Below are 27,077 nucleotides of genomic sequence, written 5' to 3' on the forward strand. Positions count from 1 at the left end.
TGAGGTACCTCTGGGTACAGTCTCCAGGCCTTCCTTCCGAGGTACCTCTGGGTACAGTCATCAGGACTTGTTTCTGAGGTATCTTTGGGTACACTCACCAGGCTGTTCTTAGAGGTACCTCTGTTTACAGTCTCCAGTCGTTCCTTCTGAGGTACCTATGGGTACAGTCAAAGGCCTTCCTTCTGAGGTACCTCTGAGTAGAGTTACCCGGCCTTCTTTCTGAGGTACCTCTGGGTACAGTCACTAGGCCATTCTTCCGAGCTGCCTCTGGGTACAGTCACCAGGCCTTTCTTACGAGGTACCTCTGGGTACAATCACCAGGCCTTCCTTCAGGGGTACCTCTGGGTACAGTCAAAGGCCTTCCTTCTGAGGTACCTCTGGGTACAGTCATCCGGCCTTCTTTCTCTGTTCCCTCTGGGTACAGTCACCAGGCCTTTCTTCCGAGGTCCCCGTGGGCATAGTCACCAGGCCTTTCTTACGAGGTACCTCTGGATACAGTCACCAAGCCTTCCTTCTGATTTATCTGTGGGTTCAGTCACCAGGCCTTTCTTCCAGGGTACCTCTGAGTACAGTCACCAGGCCTTCCTTCCGAGGAAACTCTGGGTACAGTCACCAGGTCTTCCTTCTGAGGTACTTGTCTGTACCCTCACCAGGCCTTACTTCCGAGGTAACTCTGGTTACAGTCACCAGGCCTTTCCTACGAGGTATCTCTGGGTACAATCACCAGGCCTTCCTTCTGATTTAGCTCTGGGTACAGTCACTAGGCCTTCCTTCCGAGGTACCTCTGGGTAGAGTCAAAAGGCATTTCTTCCAAGGTACCTCTGGGTAGAGTCACCAGGCCTTTCTTACGAGGTAACTCTGGGTACAGTCACCGGCTTTCCTTCTGAGGTACCTCTGGGTACACTCACCCGGGCTTATTTCTGAGGTCCCTCTGGGTGCAGTCACTAGGCCATTCTTCCGAGCTGCCTCTGGGTACAGTCACCAGGCCTTTCTTCCCAGGTCCCTCTGGGTAGAGTCACCAGGCCATTCTTACGAGGTAACTCTGGGTACAGTCACGGGCTTTCCTTCTGAGGTACCTCTGGGTACACTCACCCGGGCTTATTTCTGAGGTCCCTCTGCGTGCAGTCACCAGGCCTTCCTTCTGAGGTACCTCTGGGTACAGTCACCAGGCCTTCCTTCAGGGGTACCTCTGGGTACAGTCAAAGGCCTTCCTTCTGAGGTACCTCTGGGTACAGTCACCAGGCCTTCCTTCAGGAGTACCTCTGGGTACAGTCACCAGGCCTTTCTTACGAGGTACCTCTGGGTACAATCACCAGGCCTTCCTTCTGAGTTAGCTCTGGGTACAGTCACCAAGCCTTCCTTCCGTGGCATCTCTGGGTACAGTCACCAGGCGTGCCTTCCGAGGTACCTCTGGGTACAGTTACCAGGCCTTCCTTCCGTGGTACCGCTGAGTACAGTCACCTGGCCTTTTGTCCGAGGCACGCCTAAATACAGTCACCAAGCCTTCCTGCCGAGGTCCCTCTGGGTACAGTCACCAGGCCTTTCTTTCCAGGTACCCCTGGATACAGTTACCATGACTTCTTTCCGAGTAACCTCTGGGTACACTCACCGTCCTTTCTAACGAGGTACCTCTGGGTACAGTCACCATTCTTTCCTTCTCAGGTACCTATGGGTACAGTCACCAGGCCTTCCTTCAGAGATACCTCTGTGTACCGCCCCCGGCCTTCCTTCTGAGGTACCTCCGGGTACAGTCACCTGGCCTTCTTTCTGAGGTCCCTCTGGGTACAGTCACCAGGGCTCTCTCCGAGGTACCTCTGGTTACAGTCAACGGCCTTCCTTCTGAGTTAGCTCTGGGTACAGTCACCAGGCCTTCCTTTCGAGTTAGCTCTGGGTACAGTCACCAGGCCTTCCTTCCAAGGCACCTCTGGGTATAGCCACCATCCCTTCCTTCTGAGGTCTCTCCGGGTAAAGTCCCCAGGCCTTCCTTCCGAGGTACCTCTGAGGACAGTCACCAGGCCTTTCTTCCGAGGTACGTCTGGGTACAGTCTCCAGGCCTTCCTTCCGAGGTACCTCTGCGTACAGTCATCAGGACTTGTTTCCGAGGTACCTCTGGGTACACTCACCATGCCGTTCTTACGAGGTAACTCTGGTTACAGTCTCCAGTCATTCCTTCTGAGGTACCTATGGGTACAGTCACCAGGCCTTCCTTCAGAGGTACCTCTGGGTACAGTCAAAGGCCTTCCTACTGAGGTATATCTGGGTACATTCACCAGGCCTTCCTTCTGAGGTACCTGTGCGTACAGTCACTAGGTCTTTCTTCTGAGGTACCTCTGAGTACAGTCACCAGGCATTCCTTTCGAGGTACCTCTGGGTACATTCACCAGGGCTTCTTTCCGAGGTACCTCTGTTTAGAGTCACCAGGCATTTCTTCCGAGCTAACTCTGGGTACAGTCACCAGGCCTTCCTTCCCAGGTACCTCTGTGTACAGTCACCAGGCTTTCCTTGGGAGTTACCCTGGGTACAGTCACCACACCTTTCTTCCGAGTTACCTCTAGGTATAGTCACCAGGCCTTCCTTCCGAGGTACCTCTGGGTACAGTCACCGGCCTTCCTTCTGAGGTACCTATGGGTACAGTCACCTGGCCTTCTTTCTGTGGACCCTCTGGGCACAGTCACCAGGGTTTTCTCTGAGGTACCTCTGGGTACAGTCTCCAGGCCTTCCTTCCGAGGTACCTCTGGATACAGTCATCAGGACTTGTTTCCGAGGTATCTCTGGGTACACTCACCAAGCCGTTCTTACGAGATACCTCTGCTTACAGTCTCCAGTCGTTCCTTCTGTGGTACCTATGGGTACAGTCAAAGGCCTTCCTTCTGAGGTACCTCTGGGTACAGTCACCAGGCCTTCCTTCCGTGGTACCGCTGAGTACAGTCACCTGGCCTTTTGTCCGAGACACGCCTGGGTACAGTCACCAGGCCTTCCTTTTGAGGTACTTCTCTGTACAGCCACCAGGCCTTCCTGCCGAGGTCCCTCTGGGCACTGTCACCAGGCCTTTCTTCCCAGGTACCCCTGGATACAGTTACCATGACTTCTTTCCGAGTAACCTCTGGGTACACTCACCGTCCTTTCTAACGAGGTACCTCTGGGTACAGTCACCATTCTTTCTTTCTCAGGTACCTATGGGTACAGTCACCAGGCCTTCCTTCTGAGGTAACTGTGCGTACAGTCACTAGGTCTTTCTTCTGAGGTACCTCTGAGTACAGTCACCACGCCTTTCTTCCGAGGTACGTCTGGGTACAGTCTCCAGGCCTTCCTTCCGAAGTACCTCTGGGTACAGTCATTAGGACTTTTTTCCGAGGTACCTCTGGGTAAACTCACCAGGCCTTTCTTCCGAGGTACCTCTGTTTACAGTCTCCAGGCGTTCCTTCCAAGGTACCTATGGATACAGTCACCAGGCCTCCTTCAGGGGTACCTCTGAGTACAGTCAAAGGCCTTCCTTCTGAGGTACCTCTCGGTACAGTCTCCAGGCCTTTCTTCCGAAGTACCTCTGTGTACAGTACCAGGCTTTCCTTCCCAGGTGCCTCTGGGTAGGGTCACTTATCCTTAATTCCGAGGTACAATTCGGTACAGTCACCAGGCCTTCCTTCTGACGTACTTCGGGGTACAGTCAACAGGCCTTCCTTCCGAGGCATCTCTGGGTACAATCACCAGGCATTTCTTACAAGATAACTCTGGGTGCAGTCACCAGGCCTTCCTTCCGTGGTACCTCTGGGTACAGTCACCAGGCCTTCATTCTGTGGTACCTCTGGGTACAGTCACCAGGCCTTCCTTCCCACGTATCTCTGGGTACAGTCACCATGCCTTCCTTCCGAAGTACCTCTGGGTACAGTCACTGGGCCTTTCTTCCGAGGAACCTCTGGGTACAGTCATTAGGCCTTCCTTCCGACGTACCTCTGGGTATAGTCACCAGGCCTTCCTTCTGAGGTACCTCTGGGTACAGCCACCAGGCCTTCCTTCTGAGGTACCTCTGGGCACAGTCACCAGGCCTTCCTTCTGAAGTACTTCTGGGGAGAGTCACGAGGTCTTTCTTTTGAGGTACCTCTGAGTATAGTACAAGGGCTTCCTTTCCAGGTACCTCTGGGTAGAGTCACCAGACCTTTCTTCCGAGGTACCTCTGGGTACACTCACCAGGCCGTTCTTACGAGGTACCTCCGGTTACAGTCTCCAGTCGTTCCTTCTGAGGTACCTCTGGGTACAGTCACCCGGCCTTCTTTCTCAGTTCCCTTTGGGTACAGTCACCAGGCCTTTCTTCCCAGGTCCCTCTGGGTAGAGTCACCAGGCCATTCTTACGAGGTAACTCTGGGTACAGTCACCGGCTTTCCTTCTGAGGTACCTCTGGGTACACTCACCCGGGCTTATTTCTGAGGTCCCTCTGGGTGCAGTCACCAGGCCTTCCTTCTGAGGTACCTCTGGGTACAGTCACCAGGCCTTCTCTCCGAGGTACCTCTGGGTACAGACACCAGGCCTTCCTTCAGAGGTACCTCTGGGTACAGTCAAAGGCCTTCCTTCTGAAGTACCTCTGGGTACAGTCATCAGGCCTTCTTTCTCAGTTCCCTCTGGGTACAGTCACCAGGCCTTTCTTCCGAGGTCCCCGTGGGCACAGTCACCAGGCCTTTCTTACGAGGTACCTCTGGATACAGTCACCAGGCCTTCCTTCTGATTTATCTCTGGGTACAGTCACCAGGCCTTTCTTCCAAGGTACCTCTGGGTACAGTCACCAGGCCTTCCTTCCTAGGAACCTCTGGGTACAGTCACCAGGTCTTCTTTCTGAGGTACTTGTCTGTACCCTCACCAGGCCTTACTTCCAAGGTAACTCTGGTTACAGTCACCAGGCCTTTCCTACGAGGTATCTCTGGGTACAATCACCAGGCCTTCCTTCTGATTTAGCTCTGGGTACAGTCACTAGGCGTTCCTTCCCAGGTACCTCTGGGTAGAGTCAAAAGGCATTTCTTCCAAGGTACCTCTGGGTAGAGTCACCAGGCCTTTCTTACGAGGTAACTCTGGGTACACTCACCCGGGCTTATTACTGAGGTCACTCTGTGTGCAGTCACTAGGCCGTTCTTCCGAGCTGCCTCTGGGTACAGTCACCAGGCCTTTCTTACGAGGTACCTCTGGGTACAATCACCAGGCCTTCCTTCTGAGTTAGCTCTGGGTACAGTCACCAAGCCTTCCTTGCGAGGTATCTCTGGGTACAGTCACCAGGCCTGCCTTCCGAAGTACCTATGGGTACAGTCACCAGGCCTTCCTTCTGAGGTACCTGTGCGTACAGTCACTAGGTCTTTCTTCTGAGGTACCTCTGAGTACAGTCACCAGGCATTCCTTTCGAGGTACCTCTGGGTACATTCACCAGGGCTTCTTTCCGAGGTACCTCTGTTTAGAGTCACCAGGCATTTCTTCCGAGCTAACTCTGGGTACAGTCACCATTCCTTCCTTCCCAGGTACCTCTGTGTACAGTCACCAGGCTTTCCTTGGGAGTTACCCTGGGTACAGTCACCACGCCTTTCCTCCGAGTTACCTCTAGGTATAGTCACCAGGCCTTCCTTCCGAGGCACCTCTGGGTACAGTCACCGGCCTTCCTTCTGAGGTACCTATGGGTACAGTCACCTGGCCTTCTTTCTGTGGACCCTCTGGGCACAGTCACCAGGGTTTTCTCTGAGGTACCTCTGGGTACAGTCTCCAGGCCTTCCTTCCGAGGTACCTCTGGGTACAGTCATCAGGACTTGTTTCCGAGGTATCTCTGGGTACACTCACCAGGCCGTTCTTACGAGGTACCTCTGCTTACAGTCTCCAGTCGTTCCTTCTGAGGTACCTATGGGTACAGTCAAAGGCCTTCCTTCTGAGGTACCTCTGGGTACAGTCACACGGCCTTCTTTCTCAGTTCCCTCTGGGTACAGTCACCAGGCCTTTCTGCCGAGGTCCCTCTGGGTACAGTCACCGGCCTTCCTTCTGAGGTACCTCTGAGTAGAGTTACCCGGCCTTCTTTCTGAGGTACCTCTGGGTACAGTCACCAGGCCTTCCTTTTGCGGTATCTCTGAGTAAAGTCCCCAGGCCTTCCTTCTCAGGTACATCTGAGTACAGTCACCAGGACTTCTTTCCGAGGTACGTCTGGGTACACTCACCAGGTCGTTCTTACGAGGTACCTCTGGGTACAGTCTCCAGTCTTTCCTTCTGAGGTACCTTTGGGTACAGTCACCAGGACTTCCTTAAGAGGTACCTCTGGGTACACTCAAAGGCCTTCCTTCTGAGGTACCTCTCGGTGAAGTCCCCAGACCTTCCTTCGGAGATACCTCTGAGTACAGTCACCACGCCTTTCTTCCGAGGTACTTCTGGGTACAGTCATCAGGCCTTGTTTCCGAGGTAACTCTGGGTACAGTCACCAGGCCGTTCTTAGGAGGTACCTCTGGTTACAGTCTCCAGTTGTTCCTTCTGAGGTACCTATGGGTACAGTCACCAGGCCTTCCTTCAGGGGTACCTCTGGGTGGAGTCAAAGGCCTTCCTTCTGAGGTACCTCTGGGTACAGTCATCCGGCCTTCTTTCTCTGTTCCCTCTGGGTACAGTCACCAGGCCTTTCTTCCGAGGTCCCCGTGGGCATAGTCACCAGGCCTTTCTTACGAGGTACCTCTGGATACAGTCACCAAGCCTTCCTTCTGATTTATCTGTGGGTTCAGTCACCAAGCCTTTCTTCCAGGGTACCTCTGAGTACAGTCACCAGGCCTTCCTTCCGAGGAAACTCTGGGTACAGTCACCAGGTCTTCCTTCTGAGGTACTTGTCTGTACCCTCACCAGGCCTTACTTCCGAGGTAACTCTGGTTACAGTCACCAGGCCTTTCCTACGAGGTATCTCTGGGTACAATCACCAGGCCTTCCTTCTGATTTAGCTCTGGGTACAGTCACTAGGCCTTCCTTCCGAGGTACCTCTGGGTAGAGTCAAAAGGCATTTCTTCCAAGGTACCTCTGGGTAGAGTCACCAGGCCTTTCTTACGAGGTAACTCTGGGTACAGTCACCGGCTTTCCTTCTGAGGTACCTCTGGGTACACTCACCCGGGCTTATTTCTGAGGTCCCTCTGGGTGCAGTCACTAGGCCATTCTTCCGAGCTGCCTCTGGGTACAGTCACCAGGCCTTTCTTACGAGGTACCTCTGGGTACAATCACCAGGCCTTCCTTCTGAGTTAGCTCTGGGTACAGTCACCAAGCCTTCCTTCCGAGGCATCTCTGGGTACAGTCACCAGGCCTGCCTTCCGAGGTACCTCTGGGTACAGTCACCAGGCCTGACTTCCGTGGTACCTCTGAGTACAGTTACCTGGCCTTTTGTCCGAGGCACGCCTGGGTACAGTCACCAGGCCTTCCTTTTGAGGTACTTCTCTGTACAGCCACCAGGCCTTCCTGCCGAGGTCCCTCTGGGTACAGTCACCAGGCCTTTCTTCCCAGGTACCCCTGGATACAGTTACCATGACTTCTTTCCGAGTAACCTCTGGGTACACTCACCGTCCTTTCTAACGAGGTACCTCTGGGTACAGTCACCATTCTTTCCTTCTCAGGTACCTATGGGTACAGTCACCAGGCCTTCCTTCAGAGGTACCTCTGTGTACCGCCCCCGGCCTTCCTTCTGAGGTACCTCCGGGTACAGTCACCTGGCCTTCTTTCTGAGGTCCCTCTGGGTACAGTCACCAGGGCTCTCTCCGAGGTACCTCTGGTTACAGTCACCAGGCCTTCCTTCTGAGTTAGCTCTGGGTACAGTCACCAGGCCTTCCTTTCGAGTTAGCTGTGGGTACAGTCACCAGGCCTTCCTTCCAAGGCACCTCTGGGTATAGCCACCAGGCCTTCCTTCTGAGGTATCTCTGGGTAAAGTCCCCAGGCCTTCCTTCCGAGGTACCGCTGAGTACAGTCATTAGGACTTTTTTCCAAGGTACCTCTGGGTAAACTCACCAGGCCGTTCTTACGAGCTACCTCTGGTTACAGTCTCCAGTCGTTCCTTCTGAGGTACCTATGGGTACAGTCACCAGGCCTTCCTTCATGGGTAGCTCTGGGTACAGTCAAAGGCCTTCCTTGTGAGGTACCTCTGGGTACAGTCTCCAGGCCTTCTTCCGAGGTACCTCTGTGTACCGTACCAGGCTTTCCTTCCCAGGTGCCTCTGGGTAGGGTCACTAATCCTTAATTCCGAGGTACGATTCGGTACAGCCACCAGGCCTTCCTTCTGACGTACTTCGGGGTACAGTCAACAGGCCTTCCTTCAGAGGCATCTCTGGGTACAATCACCAGGCATTTCTTACAAGGTAACTCTGGGTGCAGTCACCAGGCCTTCCTTCCGTGGTACCTCTGGGTACAGGCACCAAGCCTTCCTTCCGAGGCATCTCTGGGTACAGTCACCAGGCCTTCCTTCTGTGGTACCTCTGAGTACAGTCACCTGGCCTTTTGTCCGAGGCACGCCTGGGTACAGTCACCAGGCCTTCCTTTTGAGGTCCTTCTCTGTACAGCCACCAGGCCTTCCTGCCGAGGTCCCTCTGGGTACAGTCACCAGGCTTTCTTCCCAGGTACCTTTGGGTACAGTCACCAGGCCTTTCTTCCGAGGTACCCCTGGATACAGTTACCATGCCTTCTTTCCGAGTAACCTCTGGGTACACTCACCGTCCTTTCTAACGAAGTACCTCTGGGTACAGTCACCAGTCTTTCCTTCTCAGGTACCTATGGGTACAGTCACCAGGCCTTCCTTCAGAGGTACCTCTGTGTACCGCCCCCGGCCTTCCTTCTGAGGTCCCTCCGGGTACAGTCACCTGGCCTTCCTTCTGAGTTAACTCTGGGTATAGCCACCAGGCCTTCCTTCTGAGGTATCTCTGAGTAAAATCACCAGGCCTTCATTCCGAGGTGCCTCTGAGTACAGTCACCAGGCCTTTCTTCGGAGGTACCTCTGGGTACAGTCTCCAGGCCTTCCTTCCGAGGTACCTCTGGGTACAGTCATCAGGACTTGTTTCCGAGGTACCTCTGGGTATACTCACCGTGCCGTTCTTACGAGGTACCTCTGGTTACAGTCTCCAGTCGTTCCTTCTGAGGTAACTATGGGTACAGTCACCAGGCGTTCCTTCAGAGGTACCTCTGGGTACAGTCAAAGGCCTTCCTTCTGAGGTACATCTGGGTACAGTCACCTGGCCTTCTTTCTGTGGACCCTCTGGGGACAGTCACCAGGGTTTTCTCTGAGGTACCTCTGGGTACAGTCTCCAGGCCTTCCTTCCAAGGTACCTCTGGGTACAGTCATCAGGACTTGTTTCCGAGGTATCTCTGGGTACACTCACCAGGCCGTTCTTACGAGGTACCTCTGCTTACAGTCTCCAGTCGTTCCTTCTGAGGTACCTATGGGTACAGTCAAAGGCCTTCCTTCTGAGGTACCTCTGGGTACAGTCACACGGCCTTCTTTCTCAGTTCCCTCTGGGTACAGTCACCAGGCCTTTCTGCCGAGGTCCCTCTGGGTACAGTCACCGGCCTTCCTTCTGAGGTACCTCTGAGTAGAGTTACCCGGCCTTCTTTCTGAGGTACCTCTGGGTACAGTCACCAGGCCTTCCTTTTGCGGTATCTCTGAGTAAAGTCCCCAGGCCTTCCTTCTCAGGTACATCTGAGTACAGTCACCAGGACTTCTTTCCGAGGTACGTCTGGGTACACTCACCAGGTCGTTCTTACGAGGTACCTCTGGGTACAGTCTCCAGTCTTTCCTTCTGAGGTACCTTTGGGTACAGTCACCAGGACTTCCTTAAGAGGTACCTCTGGGTACACTCAAAGGCCTTCCTTCTGAGGTACCTCTCGGTGAAGTCCCCCGACCTTCCTTCGGAGGTACCTCTGAGTACAGTCACCACGCCTGTCTTCCGAGGTACGTCTGGGTACAATCTGCAGGTCTTCCTTCCAAGGTACATCTGGGTACAGTTATCAGGCCTTGTTTCCGAGGTACCTCTGGGTACACTCACACGGCCGTTCTTAGGAGATACCTCTTCATACAGTCTCCAGTTGTTCCTTCTGAGGTACCTATGGGTACAGTCACCAGGCCTTCCTTCAGGGGTACCTCTGGCTACAGTCAATGGCCTTCCTTCTGAGGTACCTCTGGGTACAGTCACCAGGCCTTCTCTCCGAGGTATCTCCGGGTACAGTCACCAGGCCTTCCTTCAGAGGTACCTCTGGGTACAGTCAAAGGCCTTCCTTCAGAGGTACCTCTGCGTACAGTCATCCGGCTTTCTTTCTTAGTTCCCTCTGGGTAGTCACCAAGCCTTTCTTCCGAGGTCCCCCTTGTTACAGTCACCAGGCCTTTCTTACGAGGTACCTCTGGGTACAGTCTCCAGGCCTTCCTTCCGAAGTACCTCTGGGTACAGTCATTAGGACTTTTTTCCGAGGTACCTCTGGGTAAACTCACCAGGCCGTTCTTCCGAGGTACCTCTGGTTACAGTCTCCAGTCGTTCCTTCCAAGGTACCTATGGGTACAGTCACCAGGCCTTCCTGCCGAGACACCTCTGGGTATAGTCACCAGGCCTTCCTTCTGAGGTATCTCTGGGTAAAATCCCCAAGCCTTCCTTCCGAGGTGCCCCTGAGTACAGTCACCACGCCTTTCTTCCGAGGTACGTCTGGGTACAGTCATCAGGCCTTGTTTCCGAGGTAACTCTGGGTACACTCACCAGGTCGTTCTTAGGAGGTACCTCTGGTTACAGTCTCCAGTTGTTCCTTCTGAGGTACCTATGGGTACAGTCACCAGGCCTTCCTTCAGGGGTACCTCTGGGTGGAGTCAAAGGCCTTCCTTCTGAGGTACCTCTGGGTACAGTCAAAGGCCTTCTCTCCGGGGTCTCTCTGGGTACAGTCACCAGGCCTTCCTTCAGAGGTACCTCTGGGTACAGTCAAAGGCCTTCCTTCTGAGGTACCTCTGGGTACAGTCACCAGGCCTTCCTTCTGCGGTATCTCTGAGTAAAGTCCCCAGGCCTTCCTTCCGAGGTACCTCTGAGTACAGTCACCAGGACTTCTTTCCGAGGTAACTCTGGGTGCAGTCACCAGTCCGTTCTTACGAGCTGCCTCTGGGTACAGTTACCAGGCCTTTCCTCCGAGCTAACTCTGGAACAGTCAACAGGCCTTCCTTCCGAGGTACGTCTGGGTAGTCACCAGGCATTCCTTCCGAGGTATCTCTGGGTACACTCACCAGGCCTTCATTCCGAGGAACCTCTGGGTACAGTCACCAGGTCTTCCTTCCGAGGTACCTATGGGCACAGTCAACAGGCCGTCCTTCTGACGTATCTCTGGGTACACTCACCAGGCCTTCATTCCGAGGAACCTCTGTGTACAGTCACCAGGTCTTCCCTCTGATGTACCTCTGGGCACAGTCAACAGGCCGTCCTTCTGAGGTACCTCCGGGTACAGTCACCAGGCCTTCTTTCTGAGGTCCCTCTGGGTACAGTCACCAGGGCTTTCTCCGAGGTACCTCTGGGTACATGTACGGGTCTACGTTCTGAGGTACCTCTGGGTAGAGTCAACAGGCATTCCTTCCGAGGTATCTCTGGGTACACTCACCAGGCATTTCTTACAAGGTACCTCTGGGTACAGTCACCGGCCTTCCTTCTGAGGTACCTATGGGTACAGTCACCTGGCCTTTTTTCTGTGGACCCTCTGGGCACATTCACCAGGGTTTTCTCTGAGGTACCTCTGGGTACAGTCTCCAGGCCTTCCTTCCGAGGTACCTCTGGGTACAGTCATCAGGACTTGTTTCCGAGGTATCTCTGGGTACACTCACCAGGCCGTTCTTACGAGGTACCTCTGCTTACAGTCTCCAGTCGTTCCTTCTGAGGTACCTATGGGTACAGTCAAAGGCCTTCCTTCTGAGGTACCTCTGGGTACAGTCACACGGCCTTCTTTCTCAGTTCCCTCTGGGTACAGTCACCAGGCCTTTCTGCCGAGGTCCCTCTGGGTACAGTCACCGGCCTTCCTTCTGAGGTACCTCTGAGTAGAGTTACCCGGCCTTCTTTCTGAGGTACCTCTGTGTACAGTCACCAGGCCTTCCTTCTGCGGTATCTCTGAGTAAAGTCCCCAGGCCTTCCTTCTGAGGTACATCTGAGTACAGTCACCAGGAATTCTTTCCGAGGTACGTCTGGGTACACTCACCAGGTCGTTCTTACGAGGTACCTCTGGGTACAGTCTCCAGTCTTTCCTTCTGAGGTACCTTTGGGTACAGTCACCAGGACTTCCTTAAGAGGTACCTCTGGGTACACACAAAGGCCTTCCTTCTGAGGTACCTCTGGGTGAAGTCCCCAGACCTTCCTTCGGAGGTACCTCTGAGTACAGTCACCACGCCTTTCTTCCGAGGTACGTCTGGGTACAATCTGCAGGTCTTCCTTCCGAGGTACCTCTGGGTACAGTCATCAGGCCTTGTTTCCGAGGTACCTCTGGGTACACTCACCAGGCCGTTCTTAGGAGGTACCTCTGGTTACAGTCTCCAGTTGTTCCTTCTGAGGTACCTATGGGTACAGTCACCAGGCCTTCCTTCAGGGGTACCTCTGGCTACAGTCAAAGGCCTTCCTTCTGAGGAACCTCTGGGTACAGTCACCAGGCCTTCCTTCTGATTTGTCTCTGGGTACAGTCACCAGGCCTTTCTTCCGAGGTACCTCTGGGTACAGTCACCAGGCATTTCTGCCGAGGTCCCTCTGGGAAGAGTCACCAGGTCTTTCTTACGAGGTAACTCTGGGTACAGTCACCGGCTTTCCTTCTGAGGTACCTCTGGGTACACTCACCCGGGCTTATTTCTGAGGTCCCTCTGGGTGCAGTCACCAGGCCGTTCTTACGAGCTGCCTCTGGGTACAGTTACCAGGCCTTTCCTCCGAGCTAACTCTGGAACAGTCAACAGGCCTTCCTTCCGAGGTACGTCTGGGTAGTCACCAGGCATTCCTTCCGAGGTATCTCTGGGTACACTCACCAGGCCTTCATTCCGAGGAACCTCTGGGTACAGTCACCAGGTCTTCCTTCCAAGGTACCTATGGGCACAGTCAACAGGCCGTCCTTCTGACGTATCTCTGGGTACAGTCACCAGGCCTTCATTCCGAGGAACCTCTGTGTACAGTCACCAGGTCTTCCCTCTGATGTACCTCTGGGGACAGTCAACAGGCCGTCCTTCTGAGGTACCTCCGGGTACAGTCACCAGTCCTTCTTTCTGAGATCCCTCTGGGTACAGTCACTAGGGCTTTCTACGAGGTACCTCTGGGTACATGTACGGGTCTTCTTTCTGAGGTACCTCTGGGTACAGTCACCAGGCCTTCCTTCTGCGGTATCTCTGAGTAAAGTCCCCAGGCCTTCCTTCTGAGGTACATCTGAGTACAGTCACCAGGAATTCTTTCCGAGGTACGTCTGGGTACACTCACCAGGTCGTTCTTACGAGGTACCTCTGGGTACAGTCTCCAGTCTTTCCTTCTGAGGTACCTTTGGGTACAGTCACCAGGACTTCCTTAAGAGGTACCTCTGGGTGAAGTCCCCAGACCTTCCTTCGGAGGTACCTCTGAGTACAGTCACCACGCCTTTCTTCCGAGGTACGTCTGGGTACAATCTGCAGGTCTTCCTTCCGAGGTACCTCTGGGTACAGTCATCAGGCCTTGTTTCCGAGGTACCTCTGGGTACACTCACCAGGCCGTTCTTAGGAGGTACCTCTGGTTACAGTCTCCAGTTGTTCCTTCTGAGGTACCTATGGGTACAGTCACCAGGCCTTCCTTCAGGGGTACCTCTGGGTACAGTCAAAGGCCTTCCTTCTGAGGTACCTCTGGGTGAAGTCCCCAGACCTTCCTTCGGAGGTACCTCTGAGTACAGTCACCACGCCTTTCTTCCGAGGTACGTCTGGGTACAATCTGCAGGTCTTCCTTCCGAGGTACCTCTGGGTACAGTCATCAGGCCTTGTTTCCGAGGTACCTCTGGGTACACTCACCAGGCCGTTCTTAGGAGGTACCTCTGGTTACAGTCTCCAGTTGTTCCTTCTGAGGTACCTATGGGTACAGTCACCAGGCCTTCCTTCAGGGGTACCTCTGGGTACAGTCAAAGGCCTTCCTTCTGAGGTACCTCTGGGTACAGTCATCCGGCCTTCTTTCTCTGTTCCCTCTGGGTACAGTCACCAGGCCTTTCTTCCGAGGTCCCCGTGGGCATAGTCACCAGGCCTTTCTTACGAGGTACCTCTGGATACAGTCACCAAGCCTTCCTTCTGATTTATCTGTGGGTTCAGTCACCAGGCCTTTCTTCCAGGGTACCTCTGAGTACAGTCACCAGGCCTTCCTTCCGAGGGAACTCTGGGTACAGTCACCAGGTCTTCCTTCTGAGGTACTTGTCTGTACCCTCACCAGGCCTTACTTCCGAGGTAACTCTGGTTACAGTCACCAGGCCTTTCCTACGAGGTATCTCTGGGTACAATCACCAGGCCTTCCTTCTGATTTAGCTCTGGGTACAGTCACTAGGCCTTCCTTCCGAGGTACCTCTGGGTAGAGTCAAAAGGCATTTCTTCCAAGGTACCTCTGGGTAGAGTCACCAGGCCTTTCTTACGAGGTAACTCTGGGTACAGTCACCGGCTTTCCTTCTGAGGTACCTCTGGGTACACTCACCCGGGCTTATTTCTGAGGTCCCTCTGGGTGCAGTCACTAGGCCATTCTTCTGAGCTGCCTCTGGGTACAGTCACCAGGCCTTTCTTACGAGGTACCTCTGGGTACAATCACCAGGCCTTCCTTCTGAGTTAGCTCTGGGTACAGTCACCAAGCCTTCCTTCCGAGGCATCTCTGGGTACAGTCACCAGGCCTGCCTTCCGAGGTACCTCTGGGTACAGTCACCAGGCCTGACTTCCGTGGTACCGCTGAGTACAGTCACCTGGCCTTTTGTCCGAGGCACGCCTGGGTACAGTCACCAGGCCTTCCTTTTGAGGTCCTTCTCTGTACAGCCACCAGGCCTTCCTGCCGAGGTCCCTCTGGGTACAGTCACCAGGCCTTTCTTCCCAGGTACCCCTGGATACAATTACCATGACTTCTTTCCGAGTAACCTCTGGGTACACTCACCGTCCTTTCTAACGAGGTACCTCTGGGTACAGTCACCATTCTTTCCTTCTCAGGTACCTATGGGTACAGTCACCAGGCCTTCCTTCAGAGGTACCTCTGTGTACCGCCCCCGGCCTTCCTTCTGAGGTCCCTCCGGGTACAGTCACCTGGCCTTCCTTCTGAGTTAACTCTGGGTACAGTCACCAGGCCTTCCTTTCGAGTTAGCTCTGTGTACAGTCACCAGGCCTTCCTTCCGAGGCACCACTGGGTATAGCCACCAGGCCTTCCTTCTGAGGTATCTCTGAGTAAAATCCCCAGGCCTTCATTCCGAGGTGCCTCTGAGTACACTCACCAGGCCTTTCTTCGGAGGTACGTCTGGGTACAGTCTCCAGGCCTTCCTTCCGAGGTACCTCTGGGTACAGTCATCAGGACTTGTTTCCGAGGTACCTCTGGGTATACTCACCGTGCCGTTCTTACGAGGTACCTCTGGTTACAGTCTCCAGTCGTTCCTTCTGAGGTAACTATGGGTACAGTCACCAGGCCTTCCTTCAGAGGTACCTCTGGGTACAGTCAAAGGCCTTCCTTCTGAGGTACATCTGGGTACAGTCACCTGGCCTTCTTTCTGTGGACCCTCTGGGGACAGTCACCAGGGTTTTCTCTGAGGTACCTCTGGGTACAGCCTCCAGGCCTTCCTTCCGAGGTACCTCTGGGTACAGTCATCAGGACTTGTTTCCGAGGTATCTCTGGGTACACTCACCAGGCCGTTCTTACGAGGTACCTCTGCTTACAGTCTCCAGTCGTTCCTTCTGAGGTACCTATGGGTACAGTCAAAGGCCTTCCTTCTGAGGTACCTCTGGGTACAGTCACACGGCCTTCTTTCTCAGTTCCCTCTGGGTACAGTCACCAGGCCTTTCTGCCGAGGTCCCTCTGGGTACAGTCACCGGCCTTCCTTCTGAGGTACCTCTGAGTAGAGTTACCCGGCCTTCTTTCTGAGGTACCTCTGGGTACCGTCACCAGACCTTCCTTCTGCGGTATCTCTGAGTAAAGTCTTCAGGCCTTCCTTCTCAGGTACATCTGAGTACAGTCACCAGGACTTCTTTCCGAGGTACGTCTGGGTACACTCACCAGGTCGTTCTTACGAGGTACCTCTGGGTACAGTCTCCAGTCTTTCCTTCTGAGGTACCTTTGGGTACAGTCACCAGGACTTCCTTAAGAGGTACCTCTGGGTACACTCAAAGGCCTTCCTTCTGAGGTACCTCTCGGTGAAGTCCCCCGACCTTCCTTCGGAGGTACCTCTGAGTACAGTCACCACGCCTGTCTTCCGAGGTACGTCTGGGTACAATCTGCAGGTCTTCCTTCCAAGGTACATCTGGGTACAGTTATCAGGCCTTGTTTCCGAGGTACCTCTGGGTACACTCACACGGCCGTTCTTAGGAGATACCTCTTCATACAGTCTCCAGTTGTTCCTTCTGAGGTACCTATGGGTACAGTCACCAGGCCTTCCTTCAGGGGTACCTCTGGCTACAGTCAATGGCCTTCCTTCTGAGGTACCTCTGGGTACAGTCACCAGGCCTTCTCTCCGAGGTATCTCCGGGTACAGTCACCAGGCCTTCCTTCAGAGGTACCTCTGGGTACAGTCAAAGGCCTTCCTTCAGAGGTACCTCTGCGTACAGTCATCCGGCTTTCTTTCTTAGTTCCCTCTGGGTAGTCACCAAGCCTTTCTTCCGAGGTCCCCCTTGTTACAGTCACCAGGCCTTTCTTACGAGGTACCTCTGGGTACAGTCTCCAGGCCTTCCTTCCGAAGTACCTCTGGGTACAGTCATTAGGACTTTTTTCCGAGGTACCTCTGGGTAAACTCACCAGGCCGTTCTTCCGAGGTACCTCTGGTTACAGTCTCCAGTCGTTCCTTCCAAGGTACCTATGGGTACAGTCACCAGGCCTTCCTGCCGAGACACCTCTGGGTATAGTCACCAGGCCTTCCTTCTGAGGTATCTCTGGGTAAAATCCCCAAGCCTTCCTTCCGAGGTGCCCCTGAGTACAGTCACCACGCCTTTCTTCCGAGGTACGTCTGGGTACAGTCATCAGGCCTTGTTTCCGAGGTAACTCTGGGTACACTCACCAGGTCGTTCTTAGGAGGTACCTCTGGTTACAGTCTCCAGTTGTTCCTTCTGAGGTACCTATGGGTACAGTCACCAGGCCTTCCTTCAGGGGTACCTCTGGGTGGAGTCAAAGGCCTTCCTTCTGAGGTACCTCTGGGTACAGTCAAAGGCCTTCTCTCCGGGGTCTCTCTGGGTACAGTCACCAGGCCTTCCTTCAGAGGTACCTCTGGGTACAGTCAAAGGCCTTCCTTCTGAGGTACCTCTGGGTACAGTCACCAGGCCTTCCTTCTGCGGTATCTCTGAGTAAAGTCCCCAGGCCTTCCTTCCGAGGTACCTCTGAGTACAGTCACCAGGACTTCTTTCCGAGGTAACTCTGGGTGCAGTCACCAGTCCGTTCTTACGAGCTGCCTCTGGGTACAGTTACCAGGCCTTTCCTCCGAGCTAACTCTGGAACAGTCAACAGGCCTTCCTTCCGAGGTACGTCTGGGTAGTCACCAGGCATTCCTTCCGAGGTATCTCTGGGTACACTCACCAGGCCTTCATTCCGAGGAACCTCTGGGTACAGTCACCAGGTCTTCCTTCCGAGGTACCTATGGGCACAGTCAACAGGCCGTCCTTCTGACGTATCTCTGGGTACACTCACCAGGCCTTCATTCCGAGGAACCTCTGTGTACAGTCACCAGGTCTTCCCTCTGATGTACCTCTGGGCACAGTCAACAGGCCGTCCTTCTGAGGTACCTCCGGGTACAGTCACCAGGCCTTCTTTCTGAGGTCCCTCTGGGTACAGTCACCAGGGCTTTCTCCGAGGTACCTCTAGGTACATGTACGGGTCTTCGTTCTGAGGTACCTCTGGGTAGAGTCAACAGGCATTCCTTCCGAGGTATCTCTGGGTACACTCACCAGGCATTTCTTACAAGGTACCTCTGGGTACAGTCACCGGCCTTCCTTCTGAGGTACCTATGGGTACAGTCACCTGGCCTTTTTTCTGTGGACCCTCTGGGCACATTCACCAGGGTTTTCTCTGAGGTACCTCTGGGTACAGTCTCCAGGCCTTCCTTCCGAGGTACCTCTGGGTACAGTCATCAGGACTTGTTTCCGAGGTATCTCTGGGTACACTCACCAGGCCGTTCTTACGAGGTACCTCTGCTTACAGTCTCCAGTCGTTCCTTCTGAGGTACCTCTGGGTACAGTCACCAGGCCTTCCTTCTGCGGTATCTCTGAGTAAAGTCCCCAGGCCTTCCTTCCGAGGTACCTCTGAGTACAGTCACCAGGACTTCTTTCCGAGGTAACTCTGGGTGCAGTCACCAGGCCGTTCTTACGAGCTGCCTCTGGGTACAGTTACCAGGCCTTTCCTCCGAGCTAACTCTGGAACAGTCAACAGGCCTTCCTTCCGAGGTACGTCTGGGTAGTCACCAGGCATTCCTTCCGAGGTATCTCTGGGTACACTCACCAGGCCTTCATTCCGAGGAACCTCTGTGTACAGTCACCAGGTCTTCCCTCTGATGTACCTCTGGGCACAGTCAACAGGCCGTCCTTCTGAGGTACCTCCGGGTACAGTCACCAGGCCTTCTTTCTGAGGTCCCTCTGGGTACAGTCACCAGGGCTTTCTCCGAGGTACCTCTGTGTACATGTACGGGTCTTCGTTCTGAGGTACCTCTGGGTAGAGTCAACAGGCATTCCTTCCGAGGTATCTCTGGGTACACTCACCAGGCATTTCTTACAAGGTACCTCTGGGTACAGTCACCGGCCTTCCTTCTGAGGTACCTATGGGTACAGTCACCTGGCCTTTTTTCTGTGGACCCGCTGGGCACATTCACCAGGGTTTTCTCTGAGGTACCTCTGGGTACAGTCTCCAGGCCTTCCTTCCGAGGTACCTCTGGGTACAGTCATCAGGACTTGTTTCCGAGGTATCTCTGGGTACACTCACCAGGCCGTTCTTACGAGGTACCTCTGCTTACAGTCTCCAGTCGTTTCTTCTGAGGTACCTATGGGTACAGTCAAAGGCCTTCCTTCTGAGGTACCTCTGGGTACAGTCACACGGCCTTCTTTCTCAGTTCCCTCTGGGTACAGTCACCAGGCCTTTCTGCCGAGGTCCCTCTGGGTACAGTCACCGGCCTTCCTTCTGAGGTACCTCTGAGTAGAGTTACCCGGCCTTCTTTCTGAGGTACCTCTGTGTACAGTCACCAGGCCTTCCTTCTGTGGTATCTCTGAGTAAAGTCCCCAGGCCTTCCTTCTCAGGTACATCTGAGTACAGTCACCAGGACTTCTTTCCGAGGTACGTCTGGGTACACTCACCAGGTCGTTCTTACGAGGTACCTCTGGGTACAGTCTCCAGTCTTTCCTTCTGAGGTACCTTTGGGTACAGTCACCAGGACTTCCTTAAGAGGTACCTCTGGGTACCCACAAAGGCCTTCCTTCTGAGGTACCTCTGGGTGAAGTCCCCAGACCTTCCTTCGGAGGTACCTCTGAGTACAGTCACCACGCCTTTCTTCCGAGGTACGTCTGGGTACAATCTGCAGGTCTTCCTTCCGAGGTACCTCTGGGTACAGTCATCAGGCCTTGTTTCCGAGGTACCTCTGGGTACACTCACCAGGCCGTTCTTAGGAGGTACCTCTGGTTACAGTCTCCAGTTGTTCCTTCTGAGGTACCTATGGGTACAGTCACCAGGCCTTCCTTCAGGGGTACCTCTGGCTACAGTCAAAGGCCTTCCTTCTGAGGTACCTCTGGGTACAGTCACCAGGCCTTCTCTCCGAGGTCCCTCTGGGTACAGTCACCAGGCCTTCCTTCAGAGGTACCTCTGGGTACACTCACCAGGCATTTCTTACAAGGTACCTCTGGGTACAGTCACCAGGCCTTCCTTCTGAGTTAACTCTGGGTACAGTCAACAGGCCTTCCTTCCGACGTTCCTGTAGGTACAGTCACCAGGCCTTCCTTCTGATGTACCTCTTGGTACAGTCACCAGGCCTTTCTTCCGAGGTACCTCTGGGTACAGTCTCCAGGCCTTCCTTCCGAAGTACCTCTGGGTACAGTCATTAGGACTTTTTTCCGAGGTACCTCTGGGTAAACTCACCAGGCCGTTCTTACGAGGTACCTCTGGTTACAGTCTCCAGTCGTTCCTTCTGAGGTACCTATGGGTACAGTCACCAGGCCTTCCTTCATGGGTAGCTCTGGGTACAGTCAAAGGCCTTCCTTGTGAAGTACCTCTGGGTACAGTCTCCAGGCCTTCTTCCGAGGTACCTCTGTGTACCGTACCAGGCTTTCCTTCCCAGGTGCCTCTGGGTAGGGTCACTAATCCTTAATTCCGAGGTACGATTCGGTACAGCCACCAGGCCTTCCTTCTGATGTACTTCGGGGTACAGTCAACAGGCCTTCCTTCCGAGGCATCTCTGGGTACAATCACCAGGCATTTCTTACAAGGTAACTCTGGGTGCATTCACCAGGCCTTCCTTCCGTGGTAACTCTGGGTACAGTCACCAAGCCTTCCTTCCGAGGCATCTCTGGGTACAGTCACCAGGCCTGCCTTCCGAGGTACCTCTGGGTACAGTCACCAGGCCTTCCTTCTGTGGTACCTCTGAGTACAGTAACCTGGCCTTTTGTCCGAGGCACGCCTGGGGACAGTCACCAGGCCTTCCTTTTGAGGTCCTTCTCTGTACAGCCACCAGGCCTTCCTGCCGAGGTCCCTCTGGGTACAGTCACCAGGCTTTCTTCCCAGGTACCTTTGGGTACAGTCACCAAGCCTTTCTTCCGAGGTACCCCTGGATACAGTTACCATGCCTTCTTTACGAGTAACCACTGGGTATACTCACCGTCCTTTCTAACGAGGTACCTCTGGGTACAGTCACCATTCTTTCCTTCTCAGGTACCTATGGGTACAGTCACCAGGCCTTCCTTCAGAGGTACCTCTGTGTACCGCCCCCAGCCTTCCTTCTGAGGTCCCTCCGGGTACAGTCACCTGGCCTTCTTTCTGAGGTCCCTCCGGGTACAGTCACCAGGCCTTCCTTCTGAGTTAACTCTGGGTACAGTCACCAGGCCTTCCTTTCGAGTTAGCTCTGGGTACAGTCACCAGGCCTTCCTTCCGAGGCACCTCTGGGTATAGCCACCAGACCTTCCTTCTGAGGTATCTCTGAGTAAAATCCCCAGGCCTTCATTCCGAGGTGCCTTTGAGTACAGTCACCAGGCCTTTCTTCCGAGGTACGTCTGGGTAGAGTCTCCAGGCCTTCCTTCCGAGGTACCTCTGGGTACAGTCATCAGGACTTGTTTCCGAGGTACCTCTGGGTATACTCACCATGCCGTTCTTACGAGGTACCTCTGGTTACAGTCTCCAGTCGTTCCTTCTGAGGTAACTATGGGTACAGTCACCAGGCCTTCCTTCACAGGTACCTCTGGGTACAGTCAAAGGCCTTCCTTCTGAGGTACATCTGGGTACAATCACCAGGCCTTCCTTCTGAGGTACCTGTGCGAACAGTCACTAGGTCTTTCTTCTGAGGTACCTCTGAGTACAGTCACCAGGCATTCCTTTCGAGGTACCTCTGGGTACATTCACCAGGGATTCTTTCCGAGGTACCTCTGTTTAGAGTCACCAGGCATTTCTTCCGAGCTAACTCTGGGTACAGTCACCTGGCCTTCTTTCTGTGGATCCTCTGGGCACAGTCACTAGGGTTTTCTCTGAGGTACCTCTGGGTACAGCCTCCAGGCCTTCCTTCCGAGGTACCTCTGGGTACAGTCATCAGGACTTGTTTCCGAGGTATCTCTGGGTACACTCACCAGGCGGTTCTTACGAGGTACCTCTGCTTACAGTCTCCAGTCTTTCCTTCTGAGGTACCTATGGGTACAGTCAAAGGCCTTCCTTCTGAGGTACCTCTGAGTACAGTCACACGGACTTCTTTCTCAGTTCCCTCTGGGTACAGTCACCAGGCCTTTCTGCCGAGATCACTCTGGGTACAGTCACCGGCCTTCCTTCTGAGGTACCTCTGAATAGAGTTACCCGGCCTTCTTTCTGAGGTACCTCTGGGTACCGTCACCAGACCTTCCCTCTGCGGTATCTCTGAGTAAAGTCCCCAGGCCTTCCTTCTGAGGTACATCTGAGTACAGTCACCAGGACTTCTTTCCGAGGTACGTCTGGGTACACTCACCAGGTCGTTCTTACGAGGTACCTCTGGGTACAGTCTCCAGTCTTTCCTTCTGAGGTACCTTTGGGTACAGTCACCAGGACTTCCTTAAGAGGCACCTCTGGGTACACACAAAGGCCTTCCTTCTGAGGTACCTCTGGGTGAAGTCCCCAGACCTTCCTTCGGAGGTACTTCTGAGTACAGTCACCACGCCTTTCTTCCGAGGTACGTCTGGGTACAATCTGCAGGTCTTCCTTCCGAGGTACCTCTGGGTACAGTCATCAGGCCTTGTTTCCGAGGTACCTCTGGGTACACTCACCAGGCCGTTCTTAGGAGGTACCTCTGGTTACAGTCTCCAGTTGTTCCTTCTGAGGTACCTATGGGTACAGTCACCAGGCCTTCCTTCAGGGGTACCTCTGGCTACAGTCAAAGGCCTTCCTTCTGAGGTACCTCTGGGTACAGTCACCAGGCCTTCTCTCCGAGATACCTCTGGGTACACTCACCAGACCTTCCTTCAGAGGTATCTCTGGGTACAGTCAAAGGCCTTCCTTCTGAGGTACCTCTGCGTACAGTCATCCGGCCTTCTTTCTCAGTTCCCTCTGGGTAGTCACCAGGCCTTTCTTCCGAGGTCCCCCTGGGTACAGTCACCACGCCTTTCTTACGAGGTACCTCTGAGTACAGTCACCAGGCCTTCCTTCAGATTTATCTCTGGGTACAGGCACCAGGCCTTCCTTCCGCGGTCCCCCTGGGTACAGTCACCTGGCCTTTCCTCCGAGGTACCTCTGGGTACAGTCTCCAGGCCTTCCTTCCGAAGTACCTCTGGGTACAGTCACCAGGCCTTCCTTCACAGGTACCTCTGGGTACAGTCAAAGGCCTTCCTTCTGAGGTACATCTGGGTACAATCACCAGGCCTTCCTTCTGAGGTACCTGTGCGAACAGTCACTAGGTCTTTCTTCTGAGGTACCTCTGAGTACAGTCACCACGCCTTTCTTCCGAGGTACGTCTGGGTACAATATGCAGGTCTTCCTTCCGAGGTACCTCTGGGTACAGTCACCAGGCCTTCTCTCCGAGGTCCCTCTGGGTACAGTCACCAGGCTTTCTTCCCAGGTACCTTTGGGTACAGTCACCAGGCCTTTCTTCCGAGGTACCCCTGGATACAGTTACCATGCCTTCTTTCCGAGTAACCTCTGGGTACACTCACCGTCCTTTCTAACGAGGTACCTCTGGGTACAGTCACCATTCTTTCCTTCTCAGGTACCTATGGGTACAGTCACCAGGCCTTCCTTCAGAGGTACCTCTGTGTACCGCCCCCGGCCTTCCTTCTGAGGTACCTCCGGGTACAGTCACCTGGCCTTCTTTCTGAGGTCCCTCCGGGTACAGTCACCAGGCCTTCCTTCTGAGTTAACTCTGGGTACAGTCAACAGGCCTTCCTTCAGAGGTACCTCTGGGTACAGTCAAAGGCCTTCCTTCTGAGGTACATCTGGGTACAATCACCAGGCCTTCCTTCTGAGGTACCTGTGCGAACAGTCACTAGGTCTTTCTTCTGAGGTTTCTCTGGGTACCGTCACCAGGCATTCCTTTGGAGGTACCTCTGGTTACATTCACCAGGGCTTTTTTCCGAGGTACCTCTGTTTAGAGTCACCAGGCATTTCTTCCGAGCTAACTCTGGGTACAGTCACCTGGCCTTCCTTCCCAGGTACCTCTCTGTACAGTCACCAGGCTTTCCTTGGGAGTTACCCTGGGTACCATCACCATGCCTTTCTTCCGAGTTACCTCTAGGTATAGTCACCAGGCCTTCCTTCCGAGGTACCTCTGGGTACAGTCACCGGCCTTCCTTCTGAGGTACCTATGGGTACAGTCACACGGCCTTCTTTCTCAGTTCCCTCTGGGTACAGTCACCAGGCCTTTCTGCCGAGGTCCCTCTGGGTACAGTCACCGGCCTTCCTTCTGAAGTACCTCTGAGTAGAGTTACCCGGCCTTCTTTCTGAGGTACCTCTGGGTACCGTCACCAGGCCTTCCTTCTGCGGTATCTCTGAGTAAAGTCCCCAGGCCTTCCTTCTGAGGTACATCTGAGTACAGTCACCAGGACTTCTTTCCGAGGTACGACTGGGTACACTCACCAGGTCGTTCTTACGAGGTACCTCTGGGTAGAGTCTCCAGTCTTTCCTTCAGAGGTACCTTTGGGTACAGTCACCAGGACTTCCTTAAGAGGTACCTCTGGGTACACTCAAAGGCCTTCCTTCTGAGGTACCTCTGGGTAAAGTCCCCAGGCCTTCTTCGGAGGTACCTCTGAGTACAGTCACCACGCCTTTCTTCCGAGGTAGGTCTGGGTACAGTATCCAGGCCTTCCTTCTCAGGTACCTCTGGGTACAGTCATCAGGACTTGTTTCCGAGGTAACTCTGGGTACACTCACCATGCCGTTCTTAGGAGGTACCTCTGGTTACAGTCTCCAATTGTTCCTTCTGAGGTAGCTATGGGTACAGTCACCAGGCCTTTCTTCAGGGGTACCTCTGAGTACAGTCACCAGGCCTTCTCTCCGAGGTACCTCTGGGTACAGTCACCAGGCCTTCCTTCAGAGGTACCTCTGGGTACAGTCAAAGGCCTTCCTTCTGAGGTACCTCTGCGTACAGTCAACCGGCCTCCTTTCTCAGTTCCCTCCTTGTACAGTCACCAGGCCTTTCTTCCGAGGTCTCCCTGGGCACAGTTACCAGGCCGTTCTTACGAGGTACCTCTGGGTACAGTCACCAGGCCTTCCTTCTGATTTATCTCTGGGTACAGTCACCAGGCCTTTCTTCCGAGGTACCTCTGGGTACAGACACCAGGCATTTCTGCCGAGGTCCCTCTGGGAAGAGTCACCAGGTCTTTCTTACTAGGTAACTCTGGGTACAGTCACCGGCTTTTCTTCTGAGGTACCTCTGGGTACACTCACCCGGGCTTATTTCTGAGGTCCCTCTGGGTGCAGTCACCAGGCCTTCCTTCTGCGGTATCTCTGAGTAAAGTCCCCAGGCCTTCCTTCCGAGGTACCTCTGGGTACAGTCACCGGCCTTCCTTCCGAGGTACCTATGGGTACAGTCACCTGGCCTTCTTTCTGAGGACCCTCTGGGTACAGTCACCAGGGTTTTCTCTGAGGTACCTCTGGGTACAATCTCCAGGCCTTCCTTCCGAGATACCTCTGGGTACAGTCATCAGGACTTGTTTCGAGGTACCTCTGGGTACACTCACCAGGCTGTTCTTAGGAGGTACCTCTGGTTACAGTCTCCAGTTGTTCCTTCTGAGGTACCTATGGGTACAGTCACCAGGCTTTCCTTCAGAGGTACCTCTGGGTACAGTCAAAGGCCTTCCTTCTGAGGTATATCTGGGTACATTCACCAGGCCTTCCTTCTGACGTACCTGTGCGTACAGTCACTAGGTCTTTCCTCTGAGGTACCTCTGAGTACAGTCACCAGGCATTCCTTTCGAGGTACCTCTGGGTACATTCACCAGGGCTTCTTTCCGAGGTACCTCTGTTTAGAGTCACAAGGCATTTCTCCCGAGCTAACTCTGGGTACAGTCACCAGGACTTCCATCCCAGGTACCTGTGGCTACAGTCACCAGGCCTTCCTTCCGAGGTACCTCTGTGTACAGTCAACAGGCTTTCCTTGGGAGTTACCCTGGGTACAGTCACCACGCCTTTCTTCCGAGTTACCACTAGGTATAGTCACCAGGCATGCCTTTCGAGGTACCTCTGGGTACAGTCACCAGGGCTTCTTTCCGAGGTACCTCTGTTTAGAGTCACCAGGCATTTCTTCCGAGCTAACTCTGGGTACAGTCACCAGGCCTTCCTTCCCAGGTACCTCTGTGTACAGTCACCAGGCTTTCCTTGGGAGTTACCCTGGGTACAGTCACAACACCTTTCTTCCGAGTTACCTCTAGGTATAGTCACCAGGCCTTCCTTCCGAGGTACCTCTGGGTACAGTCACCTGGCCTTCCTTCTGAGGTACCTATGGGTACAGTCACCTGGCCTTCTTTCTGAGGTACCTATGGGTACAGTCACCTGGCCTTCTTTCTGAGGACCCTCTGGGCACAGTCACCAGGGTTTTCTCTGAGGTACCTCTGGGTACAATCTCCAGGCCTTCCTTCCGAGATACCTCTGGGTACAGTCATCAGGACTTGTTTCCGAGGTATCTGTGGGTACACTCACCAGGCCGTTCTTACGATGTACCTCTGCTTACAGTCTCCAGTCGTTCCTTCTGAGGTACCTATGGGTACAGTCAAAGGCCTTCCTTCTGAGGTAACTCTGGGTACAGTCACACGGCCTTCTTTCTCAGTTCCCTCTGGGTACAGTCACCAGGCCTTTTTTTACCGAGGTCCCTCTGGGTGCAGTCACCGGCCTTCCTTCTGAGGTACCTCTGAGTAGAGTCACCCGGCCTTCTTTCTGAGGTACCTCTGGGTACAGTCCCCAGGCCTTCCTTCTGCGGTATCTCTGAGTAAAGTCCCCAGGCCTTCCTTCCGAGGTACCTCTGAGTACAGTCACCAGGACTTCTTTCCGAGGTACCTCTGGGTACACTCACCAGGTCGTCCTTACGAGGTACCTCTGGGTACAGTCTCCAGGCTTTCCTTCTGAGGTACCTTTGGGTACAGTCACCAGGCCTTCGTTAAGAGGTACCTCTGGGTACACTCAAAGGCCTTCTTTCTGAGGTACCTCTGGGTAAAGTCCCCAGGCCTTCCTTCGGAGGTACTTCTGAGTACAGTCACCACGCCTGTCTTCCGAGGTACGTCTGGGTAGTAACCAGGCCTTCCTTCCGAGGTACCTCTGGGTACAGTC

This window comes from Loxodonta africana, unplaced genomic scaffold (genome assembly GCF_030014295.1).
Source record: "Loxodonta africana isolate mLoxAfr1 unplaced genomic scaffold, mLoxAfr1.hap2 scaffold_62, whole genome shotgun sequence".
NCBI classification, from domain to species: Eukaryota; Metazoa; Chordata; class Mammalia; order Proboscidea; family Elephantidae; genus Loxodonta; species Loxodonta africana.